Below are 13,535 nucleotides of genomic sequence, written 5' to 3'. Positions count from 1 at the left end.
ATTCCACATCTGGTTATCGGAGGCATATTTCCTGATTAAAAAAAAAAAAAATCACAAAAAGCTGTTTTTACACGCTTGGTTTCTCCTTCTGTTATTACCCATTTAACAGTAGTTTCACATACAGCCAGGCATGTGCCAAACACAGGGCCAATAATGAAAAATACTGACTTAATATAATTTGCTTCCTTGGCTGCTGGGAAAGCAGAAAGCGTTGACAAACTGTTTTGTGTTTATTAGCGAAGCTATTGTAGAGGGTGATTGGGGTTTCATTATAAGGGGCCTGCAAACAGTTTTAGCACAAATGCCAATATACATTTTAGAATCGAGTACAATTTTAAGTATTTTCACTCAAATGGTTTTGCAGAATCTACAACCCAAATAAAAAGTATATTGTGTTTTAACACCACCACCGACTACTATACTATTTGTCGCATTGATCTCCATTGTGAATGCTTCAAACCTTTCTACTTTCATGAAATGTAATGGGCAAATACATTCTCTAGAATCACGAATTATGATTAGTTACTAAGCAATCAGAAAAATCACAGCAAGGCATACTTCTGAAAGAAATCAGAAAGAGTAAAGATCACTTCTCTATGTGCGTTACATAGTGAATCACACAATACCTCATCGATGGTACTGTATATATTAGCTAACCACCATGGGCTAGCTGGAAGCTCATACATCAATGAAAAGATCTTTGTCAATTGCTGTATGCCTCATTATCTCACTAAGATTTCTTGGCAACAATTAACAGTTACCCAATTCATAGAAATTGCCTTTATTATTTTTGAAGCAGCTACTTTCTTTGGCTTTAATGACTAAGAGAATAGAGACAGATGTCTCTGTTGCTACGGAGACTGAATTAAAAAAAAAAAAAAACCTTTGAAATGAAGTAAATAAGCAACTACCATCTTTTTTTAAAAAGGAGAATTCTGTTGGTTTTGAATTAACTATTTGTTTTAAAAACAAACCAGCAGTAGCTCCACTTTTTAAAGGAAATACATTAGAATGGTTTATTACCGTTCTTCTCTGACAGTAATAAATCATTAAAAAAAAAAAGAAAAAGAAAAATAGGCCCACCTGTGCACTCAATATCAATTGAGGCTGATTATCAGGAACTGGTACTTTCTTTGTACTGGTACCTGAATTCAACAGGAATTGCCTTTTTATATAATCTGTCAATCCTCTATGACTAAAGAGAAAGCAGCCCCTCCCCTGAGTTAGAAACACAGGGGCCTTGCAGACAAGCTCCTGTGTGGAGTTGAGACAGCGCATGCCTTCTCTTCACCTAGCCCCAATCTCACCTGCAGACCCTTGGCCAGCTGTCCAGACACTGGAAAACAACTGATCCAAACCAAGGTAGTTGGCCACTGGACCTAACCCAAGCAAATTTTTTTCTTTTAAAATCCTTTCCATGTTCATCCCTCCTCCTCTATCTTCAATGTCTGATGCTCCACAATACACCAAATGTACTTCCATTTCCATATGCCCTGGACACGCACATCCTGTTCAAATCCTCCCATAATCTCACTTGTTCTATCACAATGCTTGAAGAGGAATGATACCTTCACACAAAAAGAAAAAAAAAATAATCCAGTTTGAAATGAAATCACATGTAATAAAAATAATTGCAATCCACCTAAATTCTTTGAAAGAATCCCTAATCTCCTTTGGCATCCATCTAAAATCACCCAAACATCTTTTTTTACTGGCTCTAATTAAATGATTAACCAGGCATCAGCATTCAATTTAAGTATTAGCTAAAAATTGAGCACTTTTTGAGCCTTTCTTGGTAGTAATATTTTGCTTAAATATTAGCGTAACATTAAAACATAGACAAATTCTTAATGTACTTTTTAAATGTTACATGCTATTGCCATAATTAAAAACCACCCTTGGGGTGCCTGGGTGGCTCAGTCTGTTGGGCATCCAACTTTGGCTCAGGTCATGATATCATGAGTCACAGGTTCGAGCCCCCTGTCAGGCTCTGTGCTGGCAGCTCAGAGTCTGGAGTCTGCTTTGTGGATTCTGTCTCCCTCTCTCCCTGTCCCTGCCCAGCTCATACTCTCTCTCTCTCTCTCAAAAATAAACAGAAAACATTAAAAAAAATTTTAATCACCCTTAATATATAAAACAATGTGCAAGATAAAAGTACTTTCTTTTTCTTAAGAAAATATTCCAAGTTTTACAAAGTTTGGACTCAGTGACCTGGTGATGTCTCCTAACACTCTTCCTTTGTGAAAACATATTTTGAGCTGCAAATGCTGGACTTCAAAAAATAGAAAGTTTATAAGAATTTGTAATCTGAAATCTTTCTGTACTTTCTATTGAAATTCTAACTTAGTAAAATGCAATTAGTATTGAAGACAGACCATCATCAAGGTCACAAATTGAGCAGTGCAGCATTTTAGGTGACTGTAACAGCTTTGGGGTCCATGATTCTGGGTTCAAATTATATTTCAACCACTTAAATGGGATGAGACTTCTGTGAATTGCTTGGCTTTCCTAAGTCTCAGTTTTGTTGGTCGTAAATTGTGGATATTAATCACCTCCTAAGTTTGTTGTCAGAGTTAAAATTGTATCACAAATATAAATATGTAGTCCAATGCCCAGCACTGAGATGCACTCAATAAATACTAGAAGTTATCTATTATTATCATCATTAACTGCTTCTCACTTTTCTCAGCATATTAATTAAAATCAAGATACAACTTTCAAAGTTTTCATGAGAACTAGGGACACTGCAGGCTCTCCACCAGTTATGATAATATCATTTAGAAATATTTGCATTAGATATCAATTGTGATCTATTTCCAAATATTGTGTTCAGTTTGGATGATTATATCAGATCATGAGATCAAGCTAATTTTAATCATCACTTGTTCATCCTTGCCAAGGTAACAAGCTTGCTGTATTCTGAGACGACTTCCTTCAGCATCTAAGAGAGATTATTCCCCTTACAAAGAGCAGCCTTCCAACATCTTGTCAGGACCACTCTCTTTATTTGAAATCCATGCAGAACCTTACCTCAGCCGTTAACATTTCCTGATGAACTTCAACTACCTTACAGCACTGCCTTATAGCAGAGATTCTCAGCTTCATGTACCACACACAGACCATTCATTTAACAAATGTTTACTGGGTGCGAGGTACTATTCTAGGTACCATAAATACAATACTGAACTGAAGGCAGAGAAAGTCCCTGCTCTCTTGGTCCCTACCTTTCAATGATTCAAGATTGATTAAATTAATTAATTAAATAAACAAGTTGGTTTCCTTTAGTAACTTGGAAAGGAAAAAATAAACAAAACCAGTTGATTTGAGAGAAATTGGAGAAAATATTGATAGGAAAGATGGTGCCCCTGTTTATGGCCACTGTCATTCAGCAATGCACAGTTACAGAAAGTCTGCTCATATAGATTCCAAAACAATGACATGGAAGCTGAGAGCTAAATGGCACAAATGAAGTGGCCATGCAAAGATCTAGGTAATGAGCATTTCTGTAGAAGGGAAAAGATACAACAAAGGTTATCAAGAAGGAATGAGCTTTGTATGCTCAAACAGAAAGCAGAACAGTTGACTACAACAAAGGAGTATGGAAGCAGATACCCAGAGATGACCTGGGAAAGGCAGGCCTTGAGATGGTTCTAGGGCCAGTTACATAATATTGCCTGCATAGCTTCTGCCAAATATCAGTATGTAGGCCACACCCCCAACCAATTAAATCACCATCACTAGTGGTAGATACCAGGCTGAGTGTGTGTGTTTCAAAGTTTCCTAGAGGATATGAAAGTATAGCCGGTATTAAAAGCCAATGATAAAGAGTGTTGCAATCCCTGATATGGAGTTAATGTTTTTGGTTACTTTTTAGTACCTCATCTCCCCATTTAAAGTTGTGTTCCAGGCATTTCTGATCATTATATCTTTGCAAAATGCCAAATAGAGAACTATGCATGCAGGAAATGCACAATACAAGGCTGTGATTGTCTTCTGTGTGCCGAAATCTGCTTAGAGTGCACTACAGAAACAGACTCATGGTTCTAGGCATATTCCCAATTACATTTTAAAAAATAAACAAACAGGTGCATGCAAACACCAGCACTTAGCAGCTGGCTCCCATACATTTCCTTCAGGGAAACGAAGATACTGACTAGAAATCCCTTAAGTATCTGAAAAGGAAACAAAAGAAGGTGTTTTTCTTTGTTTGTTTTGTTTTTGGTTAAAAAGTGAACATGGGGTGCCTGGGTGGCTCAGTCGGTTAAGCGTCCGACTTCGGCTCAGGTCATGATCTCACGGTTCGTGGGTTCGAGCCCCGCGTCGGGCTCTGTGCTGACAGCTCAGAGCCTGGAGCCTGTTTCAGATTCTGTGTCTCCTTCTCTCTGTGACCCTCCCCCGTTCATGCTCTGTCTCTCTCTGTCTCAAAAATAAATAAACATTAAAAAAAAATTTAAAAAGTGAACAATACCAGTACCTGAGGGGCCATAAGGCAGAGGGTCAATGTTCCCAAATGTTAACCAACAATACCTACATAGTAATTTTGCCAGAGTCTCAGCGATTTCTCTAAAAGGAAATAATTCTTCTCCACAATTATTAGAAATTAGAAATTAGAGTAACTAAGAACTAGATGATGAAGGTCACATGGAAAGCAAGGGGAAAAGCATAAGCAAAAAATTGTTGTGTTTGAAAATGACTGTTGGCACACAGAGAATTCCAGAGAGTCATTCCAGGATTGTTTGAGGGAGGTCTAGCTGTGACATCTGTCACCACAATGGCAGCCAGGGTTGGTTTTGATAAATGTCTGCTTCATATGTTCAGTTTAAGAGGAAGGCACCGCCTAACTAGAAGAGAATCATCCTCCACTTGTGGCTGATAGAAATTGCCAGACCCAGAAAGACTTCTGGGTAATATGTAATAGGAAAAAAAGTTACCCTCTTGGTAGTTGATTCCTGGAATTATCAAAATGGGGCACACAAGTAATGACAGCTGTGAGTACTCCAGACTCATGCCAGTAGTCTTTCTACCTATATCATCCAAACATTGACCTGTAGGTTTGGCCAGTCATAAACAGAGCTCCTAACATAATATTGACATAATGCTTTGTTATGCAGAGTCTAGTTATTTATGGTGGGGTTTGTGAGTTTGAACCTTGGTTTGACTCTTAGATCAGCTACTTGCTACTTATTAGCTGTGTGACCTAGGCAAACCACTAGACAGCAAGCTCCATGAGGATGTTCTTGTTTATCTGTTTTTCAGAGAGAGGGAATATGCACAAGTGGGGAAAAAGAGCAGAGAAAGAAAGAAAGAGAGAGAGAGAGAGAGAGAGAGAGAGAGAGAGAGAGAGAGAGAGAAAGAGAGAGAGAGAATATGAATCTCCAGCAGGCTCCATACCCAGCCCCAAGCCTGACACAGGGCTCAATCCCACAATCCTGGAATCATGAACTGAGCTGAAATCAAGAGTCGGTGCCCAAGTGACTATTTACCTCATTTTTTCTAAGGAAACCTCACTGAAAAGAAAAAAAAAAAAAAAGATTCAAATCAGATCCAAACCAAAAGTCAAAAGGCAGTTTGTTTCACTTGCCTTAGTTTCCACATCTTTAAAATGGGAATGATTATAGTATCTACCACATAGATTTTTTGTATGTATTAAAAGAAATAATGGATGTAATGCACTTTGCACATTGCATAGGATTAATAAATATTCCAAATGTTTGTTAAAGAAAGGCCAGTGTGAGTATAATGCTTTTTAGCACTGTAGTGATATTAACAAGATAACTTTCTAATTACTTACAAATATTGTAACAATAGAATGGGGCTTTCTCAGGCTACTTAACAATAATTATCTTGAGTATCTGATCCCAAGCATGGGTTCAAAATTTCAAGCTAAGCACCATATTTCTAATAAGAGCTACATATTGTATCCAGGTTTTTGGTCCACCTATTTCAGCATCTTTCCTTTGAAAACTCCTCCCCTTTCATTCTGAGCTCAGTCTAGGAAAGAATAAGATCACCATGGTGACAACTACTCCCTCTTTGGAGTGCACTCAAATTTATGTTGAGCTTTTCTTAAATGCTGTTGTGTCTTGTCTTTAAATTGTCTCCTGAAGTCACTCCAAGGTCAGGGAAATGCCTTCATCACTTAAGGTCTCCTTCAATAATACAAAAGAGCAATTGGGAGTTCATGATCTAGAATTGATAAATTTTATAATAAATAAATGTATCATATTTGAGTCAGGCAAATTATCTACTAGGGCCTTTACGTTAAAGAAGTTGTAGGTGATGTGACTAACAGCCCGTAAAATAAAAGTGTATGTGTAATACCTTTTTTTCCTCTATAATGTCCTATCAAGACATTCATTGAGTATCACTTATTCAGAAAGTTGCCATACACAATATGGAATATAAGCCTGGGTTCTGATACTGACACAAATTTGGGTCTTTCTGTTTTATACTAAATATAATGCTACCATGAATTATACTGTGAAATAAGTGCTATTTCAGGACTGGGTCCACCTTCATCAGGAAACGGAAACTGAGAAAAAATCTAGTTAAGTCAGATTGGTTAAGAAAAGTTTTAGGGAGTACAGAAGGTTTCAGTCTGGAATGTTCCATGCAGTGTTGTGTGAATCAAATGAGATATGTATATGTAATCCTTATCAGAGCTGGCCCATGATATTACGTGGTTGCCATATGTTAGCTATTATTAAGTTTCAGAATTTATTACTACTATTGTTGCTATTACTGAATTTTAACATCTGATCTACAATATATCTACATTTTGGGAACAGTCTCAATCTGTTTTGTATACATAAAGACCTAAAATGGCTCTCTGAAGCAATCCCACAACAGGAGAGCATATGGGTAGACAGAGGCAAAATCCTGGATTTCACACAAATATACTTCCAAAATATTACTCAGTATAGGCAGAGGGATTTTGTTTGACCAAGTAGTCATGGCAGTTGAAACCTACCACTGTGCAAAGAATTTGGTTAAGTGTGATGTGGCATCTTTTATCACAAAGTATCTATAACCTTCCTCTCCCCCTACAAAAATTCACTACCATTTCTTATACCTGGATTAGGAAACACACCAAAAGCAGAATTACCCTACAAATGGCTAATTTTATATGTCCTTATCTAAATTGATGATCCTTAGTATGTGATTTATGTAAGAGGAAGCTCTAGAGGGATGGACTAGAGCACGGAGGTAACTTTTCTGAAAGAATTTCCCTTGACAGCCTTGACTTGGAACACACATACACATAGTACAAAATTGTTTCGTGAATCATCCTGCTTTGAGTTTTGTTAAAGTAGCACTGTCACCATGTGGGAGCATCATCTTTTTGCTCTCCATTACCCTATTGACATGTTTTTCCACCCCAGTGCTGTTAATCCATGAAAATTCTTGATGATTAAAACTGATGTGGTCCTTTAAGGAAATTCAGTGGTCAGTAACATTTCCTCTCCCAAAGCCCCTTATATGTCATGCCAGGAGTGACAACTATGTGTGCTTTAGGCCTCTTGAATCGATTTAATATTTCAATTTGTGCTACTGATGTTTCATCTGACAGTGGCAGGTCTCCAAAACACTTCTACAGTGCCACTACTGACCTCACTGAAGGTCAAATAGCAATTAAATTTTGAATTAATTCACTTTTTCTCTCTACACCAATCCCAAAGTTCTTAGATATAGTCACACAAACAAAATGAACTTGGTAAAAGACCCTCAGTGGATAGAATTTACTCAATAACTCAGAAAATATTTCTTGGACACCTATAGCATCCCAAGCAGTTCTTTAGACACTGAGGATTTAAGTAAAAGGAATTCAGACACAGCTGCTGCCCTCCAGGAGATTAGATTCATAATGTGGAAAGCCTGAATAAAATTGGCTATTCCAAAAAGATGTCTTCAATGTAAGTCACAAAGAGAAGTGGTCACTTAGAGCCCTCACATGAGGGCTGTGGTTTAGAAGAGAATCCCCCATGATAGCCTGCAGACCAGTGCTGCCTCATGGACAGCACTCCATAGTGAAATGTTTTTCACATAGTGAAATGAGAAAAATGAGAGCTTTACCAACCTTCTGCCCCACTAATTCCCTATGTAAACCCTCCATTCTGATTACAGTGGTTCCTCCCTGGACTCTGCTCACTCCAGTTTGCCAGCTTCCTATAGAGTAGAATTTTCCATCCTATTTCCATCATTACCTTCCCAATGGCCACCATCTCATACCATTGTCATTATTTCTTAGTATTTTTATTTATCTTAGTGAATTTTAGTTTCCTACACACATTATCTTAAAAGTCAATTATAAAAACCTTAAATACAACAACCCACATATGATTTGCTATGATTAGAGCGTAGCTGTCAAATAAATTTAATTTTTCAAATGTTCCTAATTTCAAACTAGATACTATTAGCTAATGAAAGCTCTGAGTATGAGTTGCCATCTTTTTCCTAGAATAGGGAAATTAGCAAATGTAAGAGAGTGGTTAAGGCCAGAGTAGACATAAACTGAGATGCTCTCCTTGAAGTAATGGATATATGTCAGATAAAGTTGACATGGGAGTAACTTCTCAGTTTTGTTTCACTAGTTATTGAAATGTCCTCCTGTACCACTGGTAATACTCATTTTTGTTTTTTGCGGGGCGGGGGGGGGTTGGTAACAAAGCTACAATAATAACATAAATAATGATGACAGTGTTGCTGTTGCTGCTGCTAATAATAATCATCTAAAAAGTAGTCATCAAGTACTTACTGTATGCCTGGCCCTGTTTTAAGCACTTTTACACATAACAAGTAATTGAATCTTCCCAAGAGCCCCTGAAGAAAGCACTTTTGCACATGGGATCCCATAGCCCTAAGAAGTTTAGTAACATGCTCAAGCTCATAGAGCATGTTTAAGAGCAGTCACTGATCAAACCTCAGCTCTAACTGAAATCAACCTTGTTCCCAGCACCACCATTTACTTTGCAACCCTGGGAAAGCCACTTTAACACCATTTTTGCAGAAGAAACCAACACTTTGAGAGGTCACCACTGAATAACATTCTATGCCTGTCACAAGGACTCAATGAGGAGAAGGAAGAGAAGGGAGGGTAGAGGGAGGAGGGGCAGGAAGAGAATGGTAATTGAATCCTTCTGCCATCATTCTTTAGCTATTTAACCTTAGAAAGGTTGTTTAGTATCTCTGAGTCTTACTTTCCTTCATCTGTAAAATGAGATGATATCAGCTCCTGGATAACACTGTGGTAAATGTTTTGAAGTGGCTACAGTGAAAGTCTAGCTCAGTAGTTGGTATGTAATAGGCCCTCAATAAGTAGTCCGTGTTATTATTCTGCAGTGAGCTTATCAAATCCCTAGCCATTATTCACGGCTCATTCTACGCCATCCATTCTCCGATGCTTTCCCTTATGCGCTATGCCCACAATGATAACTACAATGATAAGTCTTTCCTCTGAATTTCATATCGCTTATTTCACTTTTTTTTTTAAAAAGCCAGCTTGTTCTTCCAAAGTAATTGAGGCTTTTATAAAACAAGACTTACAAACTTCTTTTTAACACGTACTATTTAATACATCATACTCCCCTAAAATGTAGACCAAAAAGATTTAGTAATTTTTAAAATTAATTTATATGAAATGAGAAATGTTTCATCAACAGAATCTGAAAAGGTAATCTAAATAGTAGTGGAAAAAATAGTGGTTTTTGTTTCTCACGGTAGTTTTCCTCTTCATGTTGACTGTCTATAATTAATGTAAATAGCACCATCTTCCTCTGGAGGATATTAAATCCTCATAAACAATAAGATATTCACATTTTGAGGGGGTGCCTGGGTGGCTCAGTTGGTTAAGCCTCTGACTCTGGATTTCAGCTCAGGTTATGATCTCATGGTTCATGGATTCAAACCCTGCCTTAGGCTCTGCACTGACATTGCTGAGCCTGCTTGCAGTTCTGTCTCCCTAGCTCTCTGCCCCTCCCCCACTCATTCGTGCATGCACACACACACTCTCTCCCCCCCTCTCTCAAAATAAATACATAAACTTAAAAAAAAGGTATTCACATTTTTGGTAAGAAAAAGATGGCTTAATATCCAAGACAAGCATCTCAATCTGGCCAAAAAAGTATCACATTCTAATTTGCTCAGCTGTTTTCTTCCTTTACTTTCATTGTAAAAGTAATATAAGAGGCACCTGGGTGGCTCAGTTGGTTAAGCACCCACTTCGGCTCAGGTCATGATCTCACGGTTCATGAATTCGACTCACGAGTCAGGCTCTGTGCTGACAGCTCAGAGCCTGAAGCCTGCTTTGGATTCTGTGTCTCCCTCTATCTCTGCCCCTCCCCCACTCATGCTCTGTCTCTCTGTCTCAAAAATAAATAAATATTAAAAAAAATTTTAAGTAATAAAAAATTATAGTAGAATGTTAGAAAACTATGGAAAAAAAATAAGAAAACACAAATGTTTTGTTATCTGTTTCCCCAGAACTAGTCCCTATTAACATATCCTTGTATGTCACTCTCACCTTTTCCTTAATGTTCTGTGGTACATTAAAAAAAAAAAAAAATCGGGGCACCTGGGTGGCTCACTTGGTTAGGTATCAGACTCTTGGTCTTGGCTCAGGTCATCATATCCTTGTTCATGAGTTTGAGCCCTACACTGGGCTCTGCACTGACAGCATGGAGCCTGCCTGAGATTCAGTCTCCTCCCCTGTCTCTCCCCCTGACTTGCTCTCTGTATCTTTGTCAAAATAAAATAAATAAATAAGGCTATATGTACTTTTGAAAAATATTTCCATATTCTTATATGTTCTTTAAAAAGATACATTTTTTAGGGCTATATAATACTTCAACATTTTGATGTTATTAAACTCTTAAAGGTAAATGACTATTTTCAAATTGCCCTTATTTTAAACGATTCCTTAGATAATATCCTTCGAAATATATCTGGCTGTCCAATGATAATTCTTAGCATAAAATGTTAAATAAGTAAGAAGAGGTTTCGAAGTTTTAAGTCTCTTCAGTTCCTCAGCACTATGCATTCCCATAAGTCAGTGATTGGTGAACCCCTCCCCCACACCACACACTTACCAAGAAAATGAATGTTTTAAAACCTTTCATAATTTTCCTAGAAGACAAATGCTGGTATAATACACTTTATGGACTTTTAAAAATACCCTGCTTAATTCTGAACAGACAATACCAGTGCTCTAGACATTCTAGTTTCTGCTCAGCTTACAAAAATGACTTCCAAATCAACAACACTGCACTTGTGGAATAAGGAGGTGCTAAATTCATTACATTAATTAAATAAGTGCTAAATTAATTAAGGAAGACATTTGACTGACATGGCTCTAATGCTATGGTGACTGACATAAGCAAACCAAAGTCAGCCTGTAAATAACTCAACACTACGAAATCAAAATGCTAAGGACAACCAATCACCAACAGCTGATTAGGCTTTCAGCTGTAGCCAAACAATCATTTCCTGACCTTGCTTTAGGCTTTTGTCTGTGAAAGTCTCTCCCTGAACTCCAGCCTATAAAGTTCTCCTAACCACTTCCGCTTTGGCACTGCCAATTTAAGTTGATTTTTACTCAAACTCTTACGCCTCAGTTTATTTTTTTAAAGTTCTGATGTCAAAGATAGAATGGAAGGAGACCCCCAACAATCCCCAGGAGCAACAAGAAACGAGAGGTAAGCTACCTGTTCAGCCTCTTGAGTTTGCTGATTTCTCGCTGCTTTGGGCACCTACAGAGGTGATAAGAACATTCCTCTCAGATCCTCCATCTGCAGCTTCTACACTCGGAGCCTCAGGACTTCATTTGGGCATTTCTTCCCCTATGGTGACCCATTGCATTACTTCTGGAAATCAGACCTAATAGACAAGCCCCAACTTAGAAACGCCCAGCAATCCCAGGTCTGACTGGGTCTGACTTAAACACCGGATTGGGTCTGGGGTTGGGCTGGGGGCAGGACCAGTGGGAGGGCTCAGGTGAATAAAATTTTGTTTTAAAGCTGGACAAGTAGGTAACCTTACCAAAGATAATCTTCAATTACGGTGGCTTCAGTGGAGAATTTTTAACCACCTTAGATAGGATTATCCATTTACGAACTGCCCTAGAGAAAAGGTGGTCTCAGCCAAGCACTCAGTATAAAGAAGAGACAGAAAAAAAATTTTTCCTCCTCTGTACTTTCTGGGGACCAGGATGAGAACTCACTGGGGCACCCCACCTGGAACCTGCAGATGACGTTCTGGGAAAACTGGTAGTCTGCAAAGGATAAGAATAAAAAACAAACTCAGCTCTCCCAGATTTCTACTTGTGGTACCCAGTAGAGAGAAGGTAAAATTTCATGTCTCTTCCTTTCCAAATTCAGATTGGCAGGAAGATATTGATTATTGATCATTTCTTGCCCAGGAATAGCTACTGCCTCATTTGTCTAATTTTGTGTCCCAGGAGCTTGGCTTAACAACCAACCATGACGTTGGGGTGGGGGTCCCAAAAATACATCTAGATGGAGATGTGGGTTGCACTACATTTGTAGCTACATTTGGGGTCCTAACAAGTGTTGCCAGCTCTCAGGGGAATTGTCTAAGTATTTCTTTTGGTTATCTTTGGAAGTGGCTCTGCATATTGGGAAGGTAGTACCTTCTGCACCTTCTCTGGGTCACCGTAGGGGTGACCTTTCTTAGGTCTTCATGGGGTTGATCAATACAACTAGGAATATTTACTGTTGCTCCTGGCTGGCACCTAACAAGATATTTGAAAGGATTTTTTTTTCTTTTTTCTTTTTTTTTTAAGTAGCTCTACAATCAGAAGTGGGCCAAATTGGAAGCTGATATTAAGATCCTGATAGGAACTATTTTTTAGGACTTTTCCTCAAAGCTAAAATGAAAGAAAGTATGTACCCAGAGGAAAAGAAAAACATTCTGAATTCATTGTAGAAGGATTTACCAAACCATTCTGAAGAAACACAGCTCTAAATGTAGAATATAGGGATCTTTTGATTTCAATCTTAGTTGAAGATCTTCTTCTTGATATAAAGAAGCAAATTGAGGATAATGTAGTTTGATAGCTGGGCCAGCTTCTGGATATCATTCCAGTTGCAACCCAGTTCTTTGAGGACTTAAAAAATGTACTTGTCTTACAAATTGAGTCTTTTTAAGAACAGAAATGTGGCTCTAGAAACAATTCAAACACCACCTATCCCTTTTGCCAATCCCCAAACCTCCCCTATTCATCTCAAAAGGTTTGCACATATTGTGAAAGATCTGGATTAAAGAAACAAAAGCCTTTCTTGGAGAAATTTGCATACTTTCCCTGTGCCTTTGAGATAAAAATATTCTACCTGGTCTTCTCTAGGAACCCAGAGCATTCTCTTGATACGCAAACTTCAAGGAGACAATTCTTATTGTGTGTGATTGGGGGGGGGGGGGGGGTAGGGGGAATAAAAAGAGAAAAAGAAAGAAAATAAAGAAAATAAAAGAAAAAAAAGAAAATGGAAATTAGGGGAATAAAAAAATTTAAAAGCCTTTCCACA

The 13,535-nt window shown here is 38.0% G+C and overlaps 1 protein-coding gene across 17 annotated transcripts in view; it reads right to left on the bottom strand.

Moving 5' to 3' along the window:
* Positions 1 to 13,535, bottom strand: part of TENM2 (teneurin transmembrane protein 2) — a 1,977,383-nt gene that overhangs the window by 1,131,371 nt on the left and 832,477 nt on the right. The window contains exon 1 of one of the 17 annotated variants that reach the window (XM_058722733.1): positions 11,700 to 11,717. The exons of the other annotated variants lie outside the window; for them this stretch is intronic. The gene's annotated coding sequence lies outside the window, so the exon portion shown is untranslated. Of the gene's footprint in view, positions 1 to 11,699; positions 11,718 to 13,535 lie in introns of those variants that run through there. 17 annotated transcript variants of the gene reach the window in all.

The sequence above is a fragment of the Neofelis nebulosa genome, chromosome 1, assembly GCF_028018385.1.
Source record: "Neofelis nebulosa isolate mNeoNeb1 chromosome 1, mNeoNeb1.pri, whole genome shotgun sequence".
In the NCBI taxonomy this organism is placed as follows: Eukaryota; Metazoa; Chordata; class Mammalia; order Carnivora; family Felidae; genus Neofelis; species Neofelis nebulosa.
Note: the sequence above shows the minus strand (reverse complement) of the source record. Positions and strands in the feature narration are given on the sequence as shown.